The sequence below is a fragment of the Mustelus asterias genome, chromosome 24 (assembly GCF_964213995.1).
Source record: "Mustelus asterias chromosome 24, sMusAst1.hap1.1, whole genome shotgun sequence".
Taxonomy (NCBI): domain Eukaryota; kingdom Metazoa; phylum Chordata; class Chondrichthyes; order Carcharhiniformes; family Triakidae; genus Mustelus; species Mustelus asterias.
The window spans coordinates 51,885,659-51,899,701 of record NC_135824.1 but is presented as its reverse complement, the minus strand read 5'-3'; positions in this window follow the sequence as shown (position 1 = coordinate 51,899,701).

Sequence of the window (14,043 nt, the reverse complement as noted above, 5' to 3'; positions counted from 1 at the left end):
TCAGGGGGTGGTGTATATCAGGGTGCGGTGTATATCAGAGTGCGGTGTATATCAGGGTGTGGTGTATATCAGAGTGCGGTGTATATCAGGGTGTGGTGTATATCAGAGTGCGGTGTATATCAGAGTGCGGTGTATATCAGGGTGCGGTGTATATCAGGGTGTGGTTTATATCAGGGTGCGGTGTTTATCAGGGTGCGGTGTATATCAGGGTGCGGTGTATATCAGGGTGCGGTGTATATCAGGGTGTGGTGTGTATCAGGGTGTGGTGTGTATCAGGGGGTGGTGTATATCAGGGTGCGGTGTATATCAGGGCGCGGTGTATATCAGGGGGTGGTGTATATCAGGGTGTGGTGTGTATCAGGGTGTGGTATATATCAGGGGGTGGTGTATATCAGGGTGTGGTGTGTATCAGGGTGTGGTGTATATCAGGGGGTGGTGTATATCAGAGTGCGGTGTATATCAGGGTGTGGTGTATATCAGGGGGTGGTGTATATCAGGGGGTGGTGTATATCAGGGTGCGGTGTATATCAGAGTGCGGTGTATATCAGAGTGCGGTGTATATCAGGGTGTGGTGTATATCAGGGGGTGGTGTATATCAGGGTGCGGTGTATATCAGGGGGTGGTGTATATCAGGGGGTGGTGTATATCAGAGTGCGGTGTATATCAGAGTGCGGTGTATATCAGAGTGCGGTGTATATCAGGGTGTGGTGTATATCAGGGTGCGGTGTATATCAGGGTGCGGTGTATATCAGGGTGTGGTGTATATCAGGGTGTGGTGTGTATCAGGGGGTGGTGTATATCAGGGTGCGGTGAATATCAGGGGGTGGTGTATATCAGGGTGTGGTGTGTATCAGGGTGTGGTGTATATCAGGGGTGGTGTATATCAGGGTGTGGTGTATATCAGGGTGTGGTGTATATCAGGGGGTGGTGTATATCAGGGTGCGGTGTATATCAGGGTGCGGTGTATATCAGGGTGTGGTGTATATCAGGGGGTGGTGTATATCAGGGTGCGGTGTATATCAGGGTGCGGTGTATATCAGGGTGTGGTGTATATCAGGGTGTGGTGTGTATCAGGGTGTGGTGTATATCAGGGGGTGGTGTATGTCAGAGTGCGGTGTATATCAGGGTGTGGTGTGTATCAGGGGGTGGTGTATATCAGGGTGTGGTGTGTATCAGGGTGGGGTGTATATCAGGTTGTGGTGTTTCTGAGGGTGTGGTGTATATCAGGGTGTGGTGTATATCAGAGTGTGGTGTATGTCAGAGTGCGGTGTATATCAGGGTGCGGTGTATATCAGAGTGCGGTGTATATCAGGGTGCGGTGTATATCAGGGTGTGGTGTATATCAGAGTGCGGTGTATATCAGGGTGTGGTGTATATCAGAGTGCGGTGTATATCAGAGTGCGGTGTATATCAGGGTGTGGTGTATATCAGAGTGCGGTGTATATCAGTGTGCGGTGTATATCAGGGTGCGGTGTATATCAGCGTGCGGTGTATATCAGGGTGCAGTGTATATCAGAGTGCGGTGTATATCAGGGTGTGGTGTATATCAGAGTGCGGTGTATATCAGGGTGTGGTGTGTATCAGGGGGTGGTGTATATCAGGGTGCGGTGTATATCAGGGGGTGGTGTATATCAGGGTGCGGTGTATATCAGAGTGCGGTGTATATCAGGGTGTGGTGTATATCAGAGTGCGGCGTATATCAGGGTGTGGTGTATATCAGAGTGCGGTGTATATCAGAGTGCGGTGTATATCAGGGTGCGGTGTATATCAGGGTGTGGTTTATATCAGGGTGCGGTGTTTATCAGGGTGCGGTGTATATCAGGGTGCGGTGTATATCAGGGTGCGGTGTATATCAGGGTGTGGTGTGTATCAGGGTGTGGTGTGTATCAGGGGGTGGTGTATATCAGGGTGCGGTGTATATCAGGGGGTGGTGTATATCAGGGGGTGGTGTATATCAGGGGGTGGTGTGTATCAGGGTGTGGTGTGTATCAGGGTGTGGTATATATCAGGGGGTGGTGTATATCAGGGTGTGGTGTGTATCAGGGTGTGGTGTATATCAGGGGGTGGTGTATATCAGAGTGCGGTGTATATCAGGGTGTGGTGTATATCAGGGGGTGGTGTATATCAGGGGGTGGTGTATATCAGGGTGCGGTGTATATCAGAGTGCGGTGTATATCAGAGTGCGGTGTATATCAGGGTGTGGTGTATATCAGGGGGTGGTGTATATCAGGGTGCGGTGTATATCAGGGGGTGGTGTATATCAGGGGGTGGTGTATATCAGAGTGCGGTGTATATCAGAGTGCGGTGTATATCAGAGTGCGGTGTATATCAGGGTGTGGTGTATATCAGGGGGTGGTGTATATCAGGGTGCGGTGTATATCAGGGTGCGGTGTATATCAGGGTGTGGTGTATATCAGGGGGTGGTGTATATCAGGGGGTGGTGTATATCAGGGTGTGGTGTATATCAGGGGGTGGTGTATATCGGAGTGCGGTGTATATCAGGGTGTGGTGTGTATCAGGGGGTGGTGTATATCAGGGTGTGGTGTATATCAGGGGGTGGCGTATATCAGAGTGCGGTGTATATCGGAGTGCGGTGTATATCAGGGTGAGGTGTATATCAGAGTGCGGTGTATATCAGGGGGTGGTGAATATCAGAGTGCGGTGTATATCAGGGTGTGGTGTGTATCAGGGGGTGGTGTATATCAGGGTGTGGTGTATATCAGGGGGTGGTGTATATCAGGGGGTGGTGTATATCAGGGTGTGGTGTGTATCAGAGGGTGGTGTATATCAGGGTGTGGTGTATAACAGGGGGTGGTGTATATCAGAGTGCGGTGTATATCAGGGTGTGGTGTGTATCAGGGGGTGGTGTATATCAGGGTGTGGTGTATATCAGGGGGTGGTGTATATCAGAGTGCGGTGTATATCAGAGTGCGGTGTATATCAGGGTGAGGTGTATATCAGAGTGCGGTGTGTATCAGGGTGTGGTGTATATCAGGGTGTGGTGTATATGAGGGTGTGGTGTATATCAGGGTGAGGTGTATATCAGAGTGCGGTGTATATCAGGGTGTGGTGTATATCAGAGTGCGGTGTATATCAGGGTGTGGTGTGTATCAGGGGGTGCTGTATATCAGGGTGCGGTGTATATCAGGGGGTGGTGTATATCAGGGTGCGGTGTATATCAGAGCGCGGTGTATATCAGAGTGCGGTGTATATCAGGGGGTGGTGTATATCAGGGTGCGGTGTATATCAGGGTGTGGTGTATATCAGAGTGCGGTGTATATCAGAGTGCGGTGTATATCAGGGTGCGGTGTATATCAGAGTGCGGTGTATATCAGGGTGCGGTGTATATCAGAGTGCGGTGTATATCAGGGTGCGGTGTATATCAGGGTGTGGTGTATATCAGAGTGCGGTGTATATCAGGGTGTGGTGTATATCAGAGTGCGGTGTATATTAGAGTGCGGTGTATATCAGGGTGCGGTGTAGATCATGGTGTGGTGTATATCAGGGTGTGGTGTATATCTGGGTGCGGTGTATATCAGGGTGTGGTGTATATCAGGGTGCGGTGTATATCAGGGTGCGGTGTATATCAGGGTGCGGTGTATATCTGGGTGCGGTGTATATCAGGGTGCGGTGTATATCAGGGTGCGGTGTATATCAGGGTGTGGTGTATATCTGGGTGCGGTGTATATCAGGGTGTGGTGTATATCAGGGTGCGGTGTATATCAGGTGCGGTGTATATCAGGGTGCAGTGTATATCAGGGTGTGGTGTATATCAGGGTGAGGTGTATATCAGGGTGTGGTGTACATCAGGGTGTGGTGTACATCTGGGTGCGGAGTATATCAGATGCGGTGTATATCAGGGTGCAGTGTATATCAGGGTGTGGTGTATATCAGGGTGTGGTGTATATCAGGGTGTGGTGTACATCTGGGTGCGGTGTATATCAGGGGGTGGTGTATATCAGGGTGTGTTGTATATCAGGGTGTGGTGTATATCAGAGTGTGGTGTATATCACGGTGTGGTGTGTATCAGAGTGTGGTGTATATCAGGGTGTGGTGTATATCAGGGTGAGGTGTATATCAGGGTGCGGTGTATATCAGGGTGTGGTGTATATCAGAGTGTGGTGTATATCAGGGTGTGGTGTGTATCAGAGTGTGGTGTATATCAGGGTGTGGTGTATATCAGGGTGAGGTGTATATCAGGGTGTGGTGTATATCAGGGTATGGTGTACATCTGGGTGCGGTGTATATCTGGGTGCGGTGTATATCAGGGTGTGGTGTATATCAGGGTGCGGTGTATATCAGAGTGTGGTGTATATCAGGGAGTGGTGTATATCAGGGAGAGGTGTACATCAGGGTGCGGTGTATATCAGGGTGCGGTGTATATCAGGGTGTGGTGTATATCAGGGGGTGGTGTATATCAGGGTGCGGTGCATATCAGGGTGCGGTATATATCAGGGAGTGGTGTATATCAGGGTGCGGTGTACATCAGGGTGCGGTGTATATCAGGGTGTGGTGTATATCAGGGTGTTGTGTATATCAGGGTGTGGTGTATATCAGGTTGCGGTGTATATCAGCGTGTGGTGAATATCAGGGTGTGGTGTATATCAGGGTGTGGTGTATATCAGAGTGCGGTGTGTATCAGGGTGTGGTGTATATCAGGGTGCGGTGTATATCAGGGTGTGGTGTATATCAGAGTGCGTTGTGTATCAGGGTGTGGTGTATATCAGGGTGCGGTGTATATCAGGGTGCGGTGTATATCAAGGTGCAGTGTATATCAGGGTGTGGTGTATATCAGAGTGCGGTGTGTATCAGGGTGTGGTGTATATCAGAATGCGGTGTATATCAGTGTGTGGTGTATATCAGAGTGCGGTGTATATCAGGGTGTGGTGTTTATCAGGGGGTGGTGTATATCAGAGTGTGGTGTATATCAGAGTGCGGTGTGTATCAGGGTGCGGTGTATATCAGGGTGTGGTGTTTATCAGGGGGTGGTGTATATCAGAGTGTGGTGTATATCAGAGTGCGGTGTGTATCAGGGTGTGGTGTATATCAGAGTGCGGTGTATATCAGTGTGTGGTGTATATCAGAGTGCGGTGTATATCAGAGTGTGGTGTATATTAGGGGGTGTATGTCAGGGTGCGGTGTATATCAGGGTGTGGTGTATATCAGGGGGTGGTGTATATCAGAGTGTGGTGTATATCAGGGTGCAGTGTATATCAGGGGGTGGTGTATATCAGGGGGTGGTGTATATCAGAGTGCGGTGTATATCAGAGTGCGGTGTATATCTGAGTGCGGTGTAAATCAGGGTGTGGTGTGTATCAGGGTGCGCTGTATGTCAGGGTGCGGTGTATATCAGGGTGCGGTGTATATCAGGGTGTGGTGTGTATCAGGGTGTGGTGTGTATCAGGGGGTGGTGTATATCAGGGTGCGGTGGATATCAGGGGGTGGTGTATATCAGGGGGTGGTGTATATCAGGGTGTGGTGTGTATCAGGGTGTGGTGTATATCAGGGGTGGTGTATATCAGGGTGTGGTGTGTATCAGGGTGTGGTGTATATCAGGGTGTGGTGTGTATCAGGGTGTGGTGTATATCAGGGGGTGGTGTATATCAGGGTGTGGTGTGTATCAGGGTGTGGTGTGTATCAGGGTGTGGTGTATATCAGGGTGTGGTGTGTATCAGGGGTGGTGTATATCAGGGTGTGGTGTGTATCAGGGTGTGGTGTATATCAGGGGTGGTGTATATCAGGGTGTGGTGTGTATCAGGGTGTGGTGTATATCAGGGTGTGGTGTGTATCAGGGTGCGGTGTGTATCAGGGTGTGGTGTATATCAGGGGTGGTGTATATCAGGGTGTGGTGTGTATCAGGGTGTGGTGTATATCAGGGTGTGGTGTGTATCAGGGTGTGGTGTATATCAGGGTGTGGTGTGTATCAGGGTGTGGTGTATATCAGGGGTGGTGTATGTCAGAGTGCGGTGTATAACAGGGTGTGGTGTGTATCAGGGTGTGGTGTATATCAGGGTGTGGTGTGTATCCGGGTGTGGTGTGTATCAGGGTGTGGTGTATATCAGGGTGTGGTGTGTATCAGGGTGTGGTGTATATCAGGGTGTGGTGTGTATCAGGGTGTGGTGTATATCAGGGTGTGGTGTATGTCAGAGTGCGGTGTATAACAGGGTGTGGTGTGTATCAGGGTGTGGTGTATATCAGGGTGTGGTGTGTATCCGGGTGTGGTGTGTATCAGGGTGTGGTGTATATCAGGGTGTGGTGTGTATCAGGGTGTGGTGTGTATCAGGGTGTGGTGTATATCAGGGTGTGGTGTATATCAGGGTGTGGTGTGTATCAGGGTGTGGTGTATATCAGGGTGTGGTGTGTATCAGGGTGTGGTGTGTATCAGGGTGTGGTGTATATCAGGGTGTGGTGTATATCAGGGTGTGGTGTATATCAGGGTGCGGTGTATATCAGGGGGTGGTGTATATCAGGGTGCGGTGTATATCAGGGTGTGGTGTATATCAGGGTGTGGTGTGTATCAGGGGGTGGTGTATATCAGGGTGTGGTGTGTATCAGGGTGTGGTGTATATCAGGGTGTGGTGTGTATCAGGGTGTGGTGTGTATCAGGGTGTGGTGTATATCAGGGTGTGGTGTATATCAGGGTGTGGTGTATATCAGGGTGCGGTGTATATCAGGGGGTGGTGTATATCAGGGTGCGGTGTATATCAGGGTGTGGTGTATATCAGGGTGTGGTGTATATCAGGGTGTGGTGTATATCAGGGTGTGGTGTGTATCAGGGTGTGGTGTATATCAGGGTGTGGTGTATATCAGGGTGTGGTGTGTATCAGGGTGTGGTGTGTATCAGGGTGTGGTGTGTATCAGGGTGTGGTGTATATCAGGGTGTGGTGTATATCAGGGTGTGGTGTATATCAGGGTGTGGTGTGTATCAGGGTGTGGTGTATATCAGGGTGTGGTGTGTATCAGGGTGTGGTGTGTATCAGGGTGTGGTGTGTATCAGGGGGTGGTGTATATCAGGGTGTGGTGTATATCAGGGTGTGGTGTGTATCAGGGTGTGGTGTATATGAGGGTGTGGTGTGTATCAGGGGGTGGTGTATATCAGGGTGTGGTGTATATCAGGGTGTGGTGTGTATCAGGGTGTGGTGTATATCAGGGTGTGTTGTATATCAGGGTGTGGTGTGTATCAGGGTGTGGTGTGTATCAGGGTGTGGTGTGTATCAGGGTGTGGTGTATATCAGGGGGTGGTGTATATCAGGGTGTGGTGTGTATCAGGGTGTGGTGTGTATCAGGGGGTGGTGTATATCAGGGTGTGGTGTGTATCAGGGTGTGGTGTGTATCAGGGTGTGGTGTATATCAGGGGTGGTGTATATCAGGGTGTGGTGTGTATCAGGGTGTGGTGTATATCAGGGTGTGGTGTATATCAGGGTGCGGTGTATATCAGGGTGTGGTGTGTATCAGGGTGTGGTGTGTATTAGGGTGTGGTGTGTATCAGGGTGTGGTGTATATCAGGGTGTGGTGTATATCAGGGTGTGGTGTGTATCAGGGTGTGGTGTGTATCAGGGTGTGGTGTGTATCAGGGTGTGGTGTGTATCAGGGTGTGGTGTGTATCAGGGTGTGGTGTGTATCAGGGTGTGGTGTGTATCAGGGTGTGGTGTATATCAGGGTGTGGTGTGTATCAGGGTGTGGTGTGTATCAGGGTGTGGTGTATATCAGGGGTGGTGTATATCAGGGTGTGGTGTGTATCAGGGTGTGGTGTATATCAGGGTGTGGTGTATATCAGGGTGTGGTGTGTATCAGGGTGTGGTGTGTATCAGGGTGTGGTGTATATCAGGGTGTGGTGTATATCAGGGTGTGGTGTGTATCAGGGGTGGTGTATATCAGGGGTGGTGTATATCAGGGTGTGGTGTGTATCAGGGTGTGGTGTATATCAGGGGGTGGTGTGTATCAGGGTGTGGTGTATATCAGAGTGCGGTGTATATCAGGGTGTGGTGTGTATCAGGGTGTGGTGTGTATCAGGGTGTGGTGTGTATCAGGGTGTGGTGTGTATCAGGGTGTGGTGTATATCAGGGGTGGTGTATATCAGGGTGTGGTGTATATCAGGGGGTGGTGTATATCAGGGTCTGGTGTGTATCAGGGGGTGGTGTATATCAGGGTGTGGTGTATATCAGGGTGTGGTGTATATCAGGGTGTGGTGTATATCAGGGGGTGGTGTATATCAGGGTCTGGTGTGTATCAGGGTGTGGTGTGTATCAGGGTGCGGTGTATATCAGGGTGTGGTGTGTATCAGGGTGTGGTGTGTATCAGGGTGGGGTGTATATCAGGTTGTGGTGTATATGAGGGTGTGGTGTATATCAGGGTGTGGTGTATATCAGGGGGAGGTGTATATCAGAGTGCGGTGTATATCAGGGTGTGGTGTATATCAGAGTGCGGTGTATATCAGGGTGTGGAGTGTATCAGGGGGTGGTGTATATCAGGGGGTGGTGTATATCAGGGTGCGGTGTATATCAGGGGGTGGTGTATATCAGGGTGCGGTGTATATCAGAGTGCGGTGTATATCAGAGTGCGGTGTATATCAGGGTGTGGTGTATATCAGAGTGCGGTGTATATCAGGGTGTGGTGTATATCAGAGTGCGGTGTATATCAGAGTGCGGTGTATATCAGGGTGCGGTGTATATCAGAGTGCGGTGTATATCAGGGTGCGGTGTATATCAGAGTGCGGTGTATATCAGGGTGTGGTGTATATCAGAGTGCGGTGTATATCAGGCTGTGGTGTATATCAGAGTGCGGTGTTTATCAGAGTGCGGTGTATATCAGGGTGTGGTGTATATCAGGGTGTGGTATATATCAGGGTGTGGTGTAGATCAGGGTGTGGTGTATATCAGGGTGTGGTGTATATCTGGGTGCGGGGTATATCAGGGTGTGGTGTATATCAGGGTGTGGTGTGTATCAGGGTGTGGTGTATATCTGGGTGCGGGGTATATCAGGGTGTGGTGTATATCTGGGTGCGGGGTATATCAGGGTGTGGTGTATATCAGGGTGTGGTGTGTATCAGGGTGCAGTGTAGATCAGGGTGTGGTGTATATCAGGGTGTGGTGTATATCTGGGTGCGGGGTATATCAGGGTGTGGTGTATATCTGGGTGCGGTGTATATCAGGGTGTGGTGTATATCAGGGTGTGGTGTATATCTGGGTGCGGGGTATATCAGGGTGTGGTGTATATCTGGGTGCGGTGTATATCAGGGGGTGGTGTATATCAGGGTGTGGTGTATATCAGGGTGAGGTGTATATCAGGGTGTGGTGTATATCAGGGTGTGGTGTATATCAGGGTGTGGTGTATATCTGGGTGCGGTGTATATCAGGGTGTGGTGTGTATCAGGGGGTGGTGTATATCAGGGTGTGGTGTGTATCAGGGTGTGGTGTATATCAGGGTGTGGTGTGTATCAGGGTGTGGTGTATATCAGGGTGTGGTGTATATCAGGGTGTGGTGTATATCAGGGTGTGGTGTATATCAGGGTGTGGTGTATATCAGGGTGTGGTGTATATCAGGGTGTGGTGTATATCTGGGTGCGGTGTATATCAGGGTGCGGTGTATATCAGAGTGCAGTGTGTATCAGGGTGTGGTGTATATCAGGGTGCAGTGTGTATCAGGGTGTGGTGTATATCAGGGTGCGGTGTATATCAGGGTGCGGTGTATATCAGGTTGCGGTGTATATCAGGGTGTGGTGTATATCAGGGTGTGGTGTATATCAGGGTGCGGTGCATATCAGGGTGCGGTATATATCAGGGAGTGGTGTATATCAGGGTGCGGTGTATATCAGGGTGCGGTGTATATCAGGGTGTGGTGTATATCAGGGTGTGGTGTATATCAGGGTGCGGTGTATATCAGGGTGCGGTGTATATCAGGGTGTGGTGTATATCAGGGTGCGGTGTGTATCAGGGAGCGGTGTGTATCAGGGTGCGGTGTATATCAGGGTGCGGTGTATATCAGGGTGCGGTGTATATCAGGGTGCGGTGTATATCAGGCTGCGGTGTATATCAGGGGGTGGTGTATATCAGGGGGTGGTGTATATCAGGGGGTGGTGTGTATCAGGGTGTGGTGTGTATCAGGGTGTGGTGTACATCAGGGTGCGGTGTATATCAGGGTGCGGTGTATCTCAGGGTGTGGTGTGTATCAGGGTGTGATGTGTATCAGGGGGTGGTGTATATCAGGGTGCGGTGTATATCAGGGGGTGGTGTATATCAGGGGGTGGTGTATATCAGGGTGTGGTGTGTATCAGGGTGTGGTGTATATCAGGGGGTGGTGTATATCAGGGTGTGGTGTGTATCAGGGTGTGGTGTATATCAGGGGGTGGTGTATATCAGGGGGTGGTGTGTATCAGGGTGTGGTGTGTATCAGGGTGTGGTGTATATCAGGGTGTGGTGTATATCAGGGTGCGGTGTATCTCAGAGTGTGGTGTGTATCAGGGTGTGATGTGTATCAGGGGGTGGTGTATATCAGGGTGCGGTGTATATCAGGGGGTGGTGTATATCAGGGGGTGGTGTATATCAGGGTGTGGTGTGTATCAGGGTGTGGTGTATATCAGGGGGTGGTGTATATCAGGGTGTGGTGTGTATCAGGGTGTGGTGTATATCAGGGGGTGGTGTATATCAGAGTGCGGTGTATATCAGGGTGTGGTGTGTATCAGGGGGTGGTGTATATCAGGGTGTGGTGTGTATCAGGGGGTGGTGTATATCAGGGGGTGGTGTATATCAGGGTGTGGTGTATATCAGGGGGTGGTGTATATCAGAGTGCGGTGTATATCAGGGTGTGGTGTGTATCAGGGTGTGGTGTATATCAGGGTGTGGTGTGTATCAGGGTGTTCTGTATATCAGGGTGTGGTGTGTATCAGGGGGTGGTGTATATCAGGGTGTGGTGTGTATCAGGGGGTGGTGTATATCAGGGGGTGGTGTATATCAGGGTGTGGTGTATATCAGGGGGTGGTGTATATCAGAGTGCGGTGTATATCAGGGTGTGGTGTGTATCAGGGGGTGGTGTATATCAGGGTGTGGTGTATATCAGGGAGTGGTGTATATCAGAGTGCGGTGTATATCGGAGTGCGGTGTATATCAGGGTGAGGTGTATATCAGAGTGCGGTGTATATCAGGGGGTGGTGTATATCAGGGTGCGGTGTGTATCAGGGGGTGGTGTATATCAGGGGGTGGTGTATATCATGGTGTGGTGTGTATCAGGGGGTGGTGTATATCAGGGTGTGGTGTATATCAGGGTGTGGTGTGTATCAGGGGGTGGTGTATATCAGGGTGTGGTGTATATCAGGGGGTGGTGTATATCAGAGTGCGATGTATATCAGAGTGCGGTGTATATCAGGGTGAGGTGTATATCAGAGTGCGGTGTATATCAGGGTGTGGTGTGTATCAGGGGGTGGTGTATATCAGGGTGTGGTGTATATCAGGGGGTGGTGTATATCAGAGTGCGATGTATATCAGAGTGCGGTGTATATCAGGGTGAGGTGTATATCAGAGTGCGGTGTATATCAGGGGGTGGTGTATATCAGGGTGTGGTGTGTATCAGGGTGTGGTGTATATCAGGGTGTGGTGTATATGAGGGTGTGGTGTGTATCAGGGTGAGGTGTATCTCAGGGTGCGGTGTATATCAGGGTGAGGTGTATATCAGAGTGCGGTGTATATCAGGGTGTGGTGTATATCAGAGTGCGGTGTATATCAGGGTGTGGTGTGTATCAGGGGGTGGTGTATATCAGGGTGCGGTGTATATCAGGGTGCGGTGTATATCAGGGTGCAGTGTATATCAGGGTGCGGTGTATATCAGAGTGCGGTGTATATCAGAGTGCGGTGTATATCAGGGTGTGGTCTATATCAGAGTGCGGTGTATATCAGTGTGTGGTGTATATCAGAGTGCGGTGTATAACAGAGTGCGGTGTATATCAGGGTGCGGTGTATATCAGAGTGCGGTGTATATCAGGGTGCGGTGTATATCAGAGTGCGGTGTATATCAGGGTGTGGTGTATATCAGAGTGCGGTGTATATCAGGGTGTGGTGTATATCAGAGTGCGGTGTATATCAGAGTGCGGTGTATATCAGGGTGCGGTGTAGATCAGGGTGTGGTGTATATCAGGGTGTGGTGTATATCTGGGTGCGGTGTATATCAGGGTGTGATGTATATCAGGGTGCGGTGTATATCAGGGTGCGGTGTATATCAGGGTGCGGTGTATATCAGGGTGCAGTGTATATCAGGGTGTGGTGTATATCAGGGTGAGGTGTATATCAGGGTGTGGTGTATATCAGGGTGTGGTGTACATCTGGGTGCGGTGTATATCAAGGGGTGGTGTATATCAGGGTGTGGTGTATATCAGGGTGTGGTGTATATCAGAGTGTGGTGTATATCAGGGTGTGGTGTATATCAGGGTGTGGTGTATATCAGAGTGCGGTGTATATCAGGGTGCAGTGTATATCAGGGTGTGGTGTATATCAGGGTGAGGTGTATATCAGGGTGTGGTGTATATCAGAGTGTGGTGTATATCAGGGTATGGTGTACATCTGGGTGCGGTGTATATCTGGGTGCGGTGTATATCAGGGTGTGGTGTATATCAGGGTGTGGTGTATATCAGGGTGAGGTGTATATCAGGGTGTGGTGTATATCAGAGTGTGGTGTATATCAGGGTATGGTGTACATCTGGGTGCGGTGTATATCTGGGTGCGGTGTATATCAGGGTGCGGTGTATATCAGGGTGTGGTGTATATCAGGGTATGGTGTACATCTGGGTGCGGTGTATATCTGGGTGCGGTGTATATCAGGGTGTGGTGTATATCAGGGTGCGGTGTATATCAGAGTGTGGTGTATATCAGGGGATGGTGTATATCAGGGAGAGGTGTACATCAGGGTGCGGTGTATATCAGGGTGCGGTGTATATCAGGGTGCGGTGTATATCAGGGTGTGGTGTATATCAGGGGGTGGTGTATATCAGGGTGCGGTGCATATCAGGGTGCGGTATATATCAGGGAGTGGTGTATATCAGGGTGCGGTGTATATCAGGGTGCGGTGTATATCAGGGTGTGGTGTATATCAGGGTGTGGTGTATATCAGGGTGCGGTGTATATCAGGGTGCGGTGTATATCAGGGTGCGGTGTATATCAGGGTGTGGTGTGTATCAGGGAGCGGTATATATCAGGGTGCGGTGTATATCAGGGTGCGGTGTATATCAGGGGGTGGTGTATATCAGGGTGCGGTGTATATCAGGGTGCGGTTTATATCAGGGTGCGGTGTATATAAGGGTGCGGTGTATATCAGGGGGTGGTGTATATCAGGGGGTGGGGTATATCAGGGGGTGGTGTATATCAGGGTGCAGTGGATATGAGGGTGTGGTGTATATCAGGGTGCGGTGTAGATCTGGGTGCGGTGTATATCAGGGTGCGGTGTATATCAGGGGGTGGTGTATATCAGAGTGCGGTGTATATCAGGGTGTGGTGTATATGAGGGTGAGGTGTATATCAGAGTGCGGTGTATATCAGGGTGTGGTGTATATCAGGGTGCGGTGTATATCAGGGTGCGGTGTGTATCAGGGTGCGGTGTATATCAGAGTGCGGTGTATATCAGGGTGCGGTGTATATCAGGGTGCGGTGTGTATCAGGGTGCGGTGTATATCAGGGTGCGGTGTTTATCAGGGTGCGGTGTATTTCTGGGTGCGGTGTATCTCAGGGTGCGGTGTATATCAGGGTGCGGTGTATATCAGGGTGCGGTGTATATCAGGGGGTGGTGTATATCAGGGTGCGGTGTATATCAGAGTGCGGTGTATATCAGGGTGTGGTGTATATCAGGGTGTGGTGTATATCAGGGTGAGGTGTATATCAGGGTGTGGTGTATATCAGGGTGTGGTGTATATCAGAGTGCGGTGTATATCAGAGTGCGGTGTATATCAGAGTGCGGTGTATATCAGGGTGTGGTGTATATCAGAGTGCGGTGTATATCAGGGTGAGGTGTATATCAGAGTACGGTGTATATCAGAGTGCGGTGTATATCAGGGTGAGGAGTATA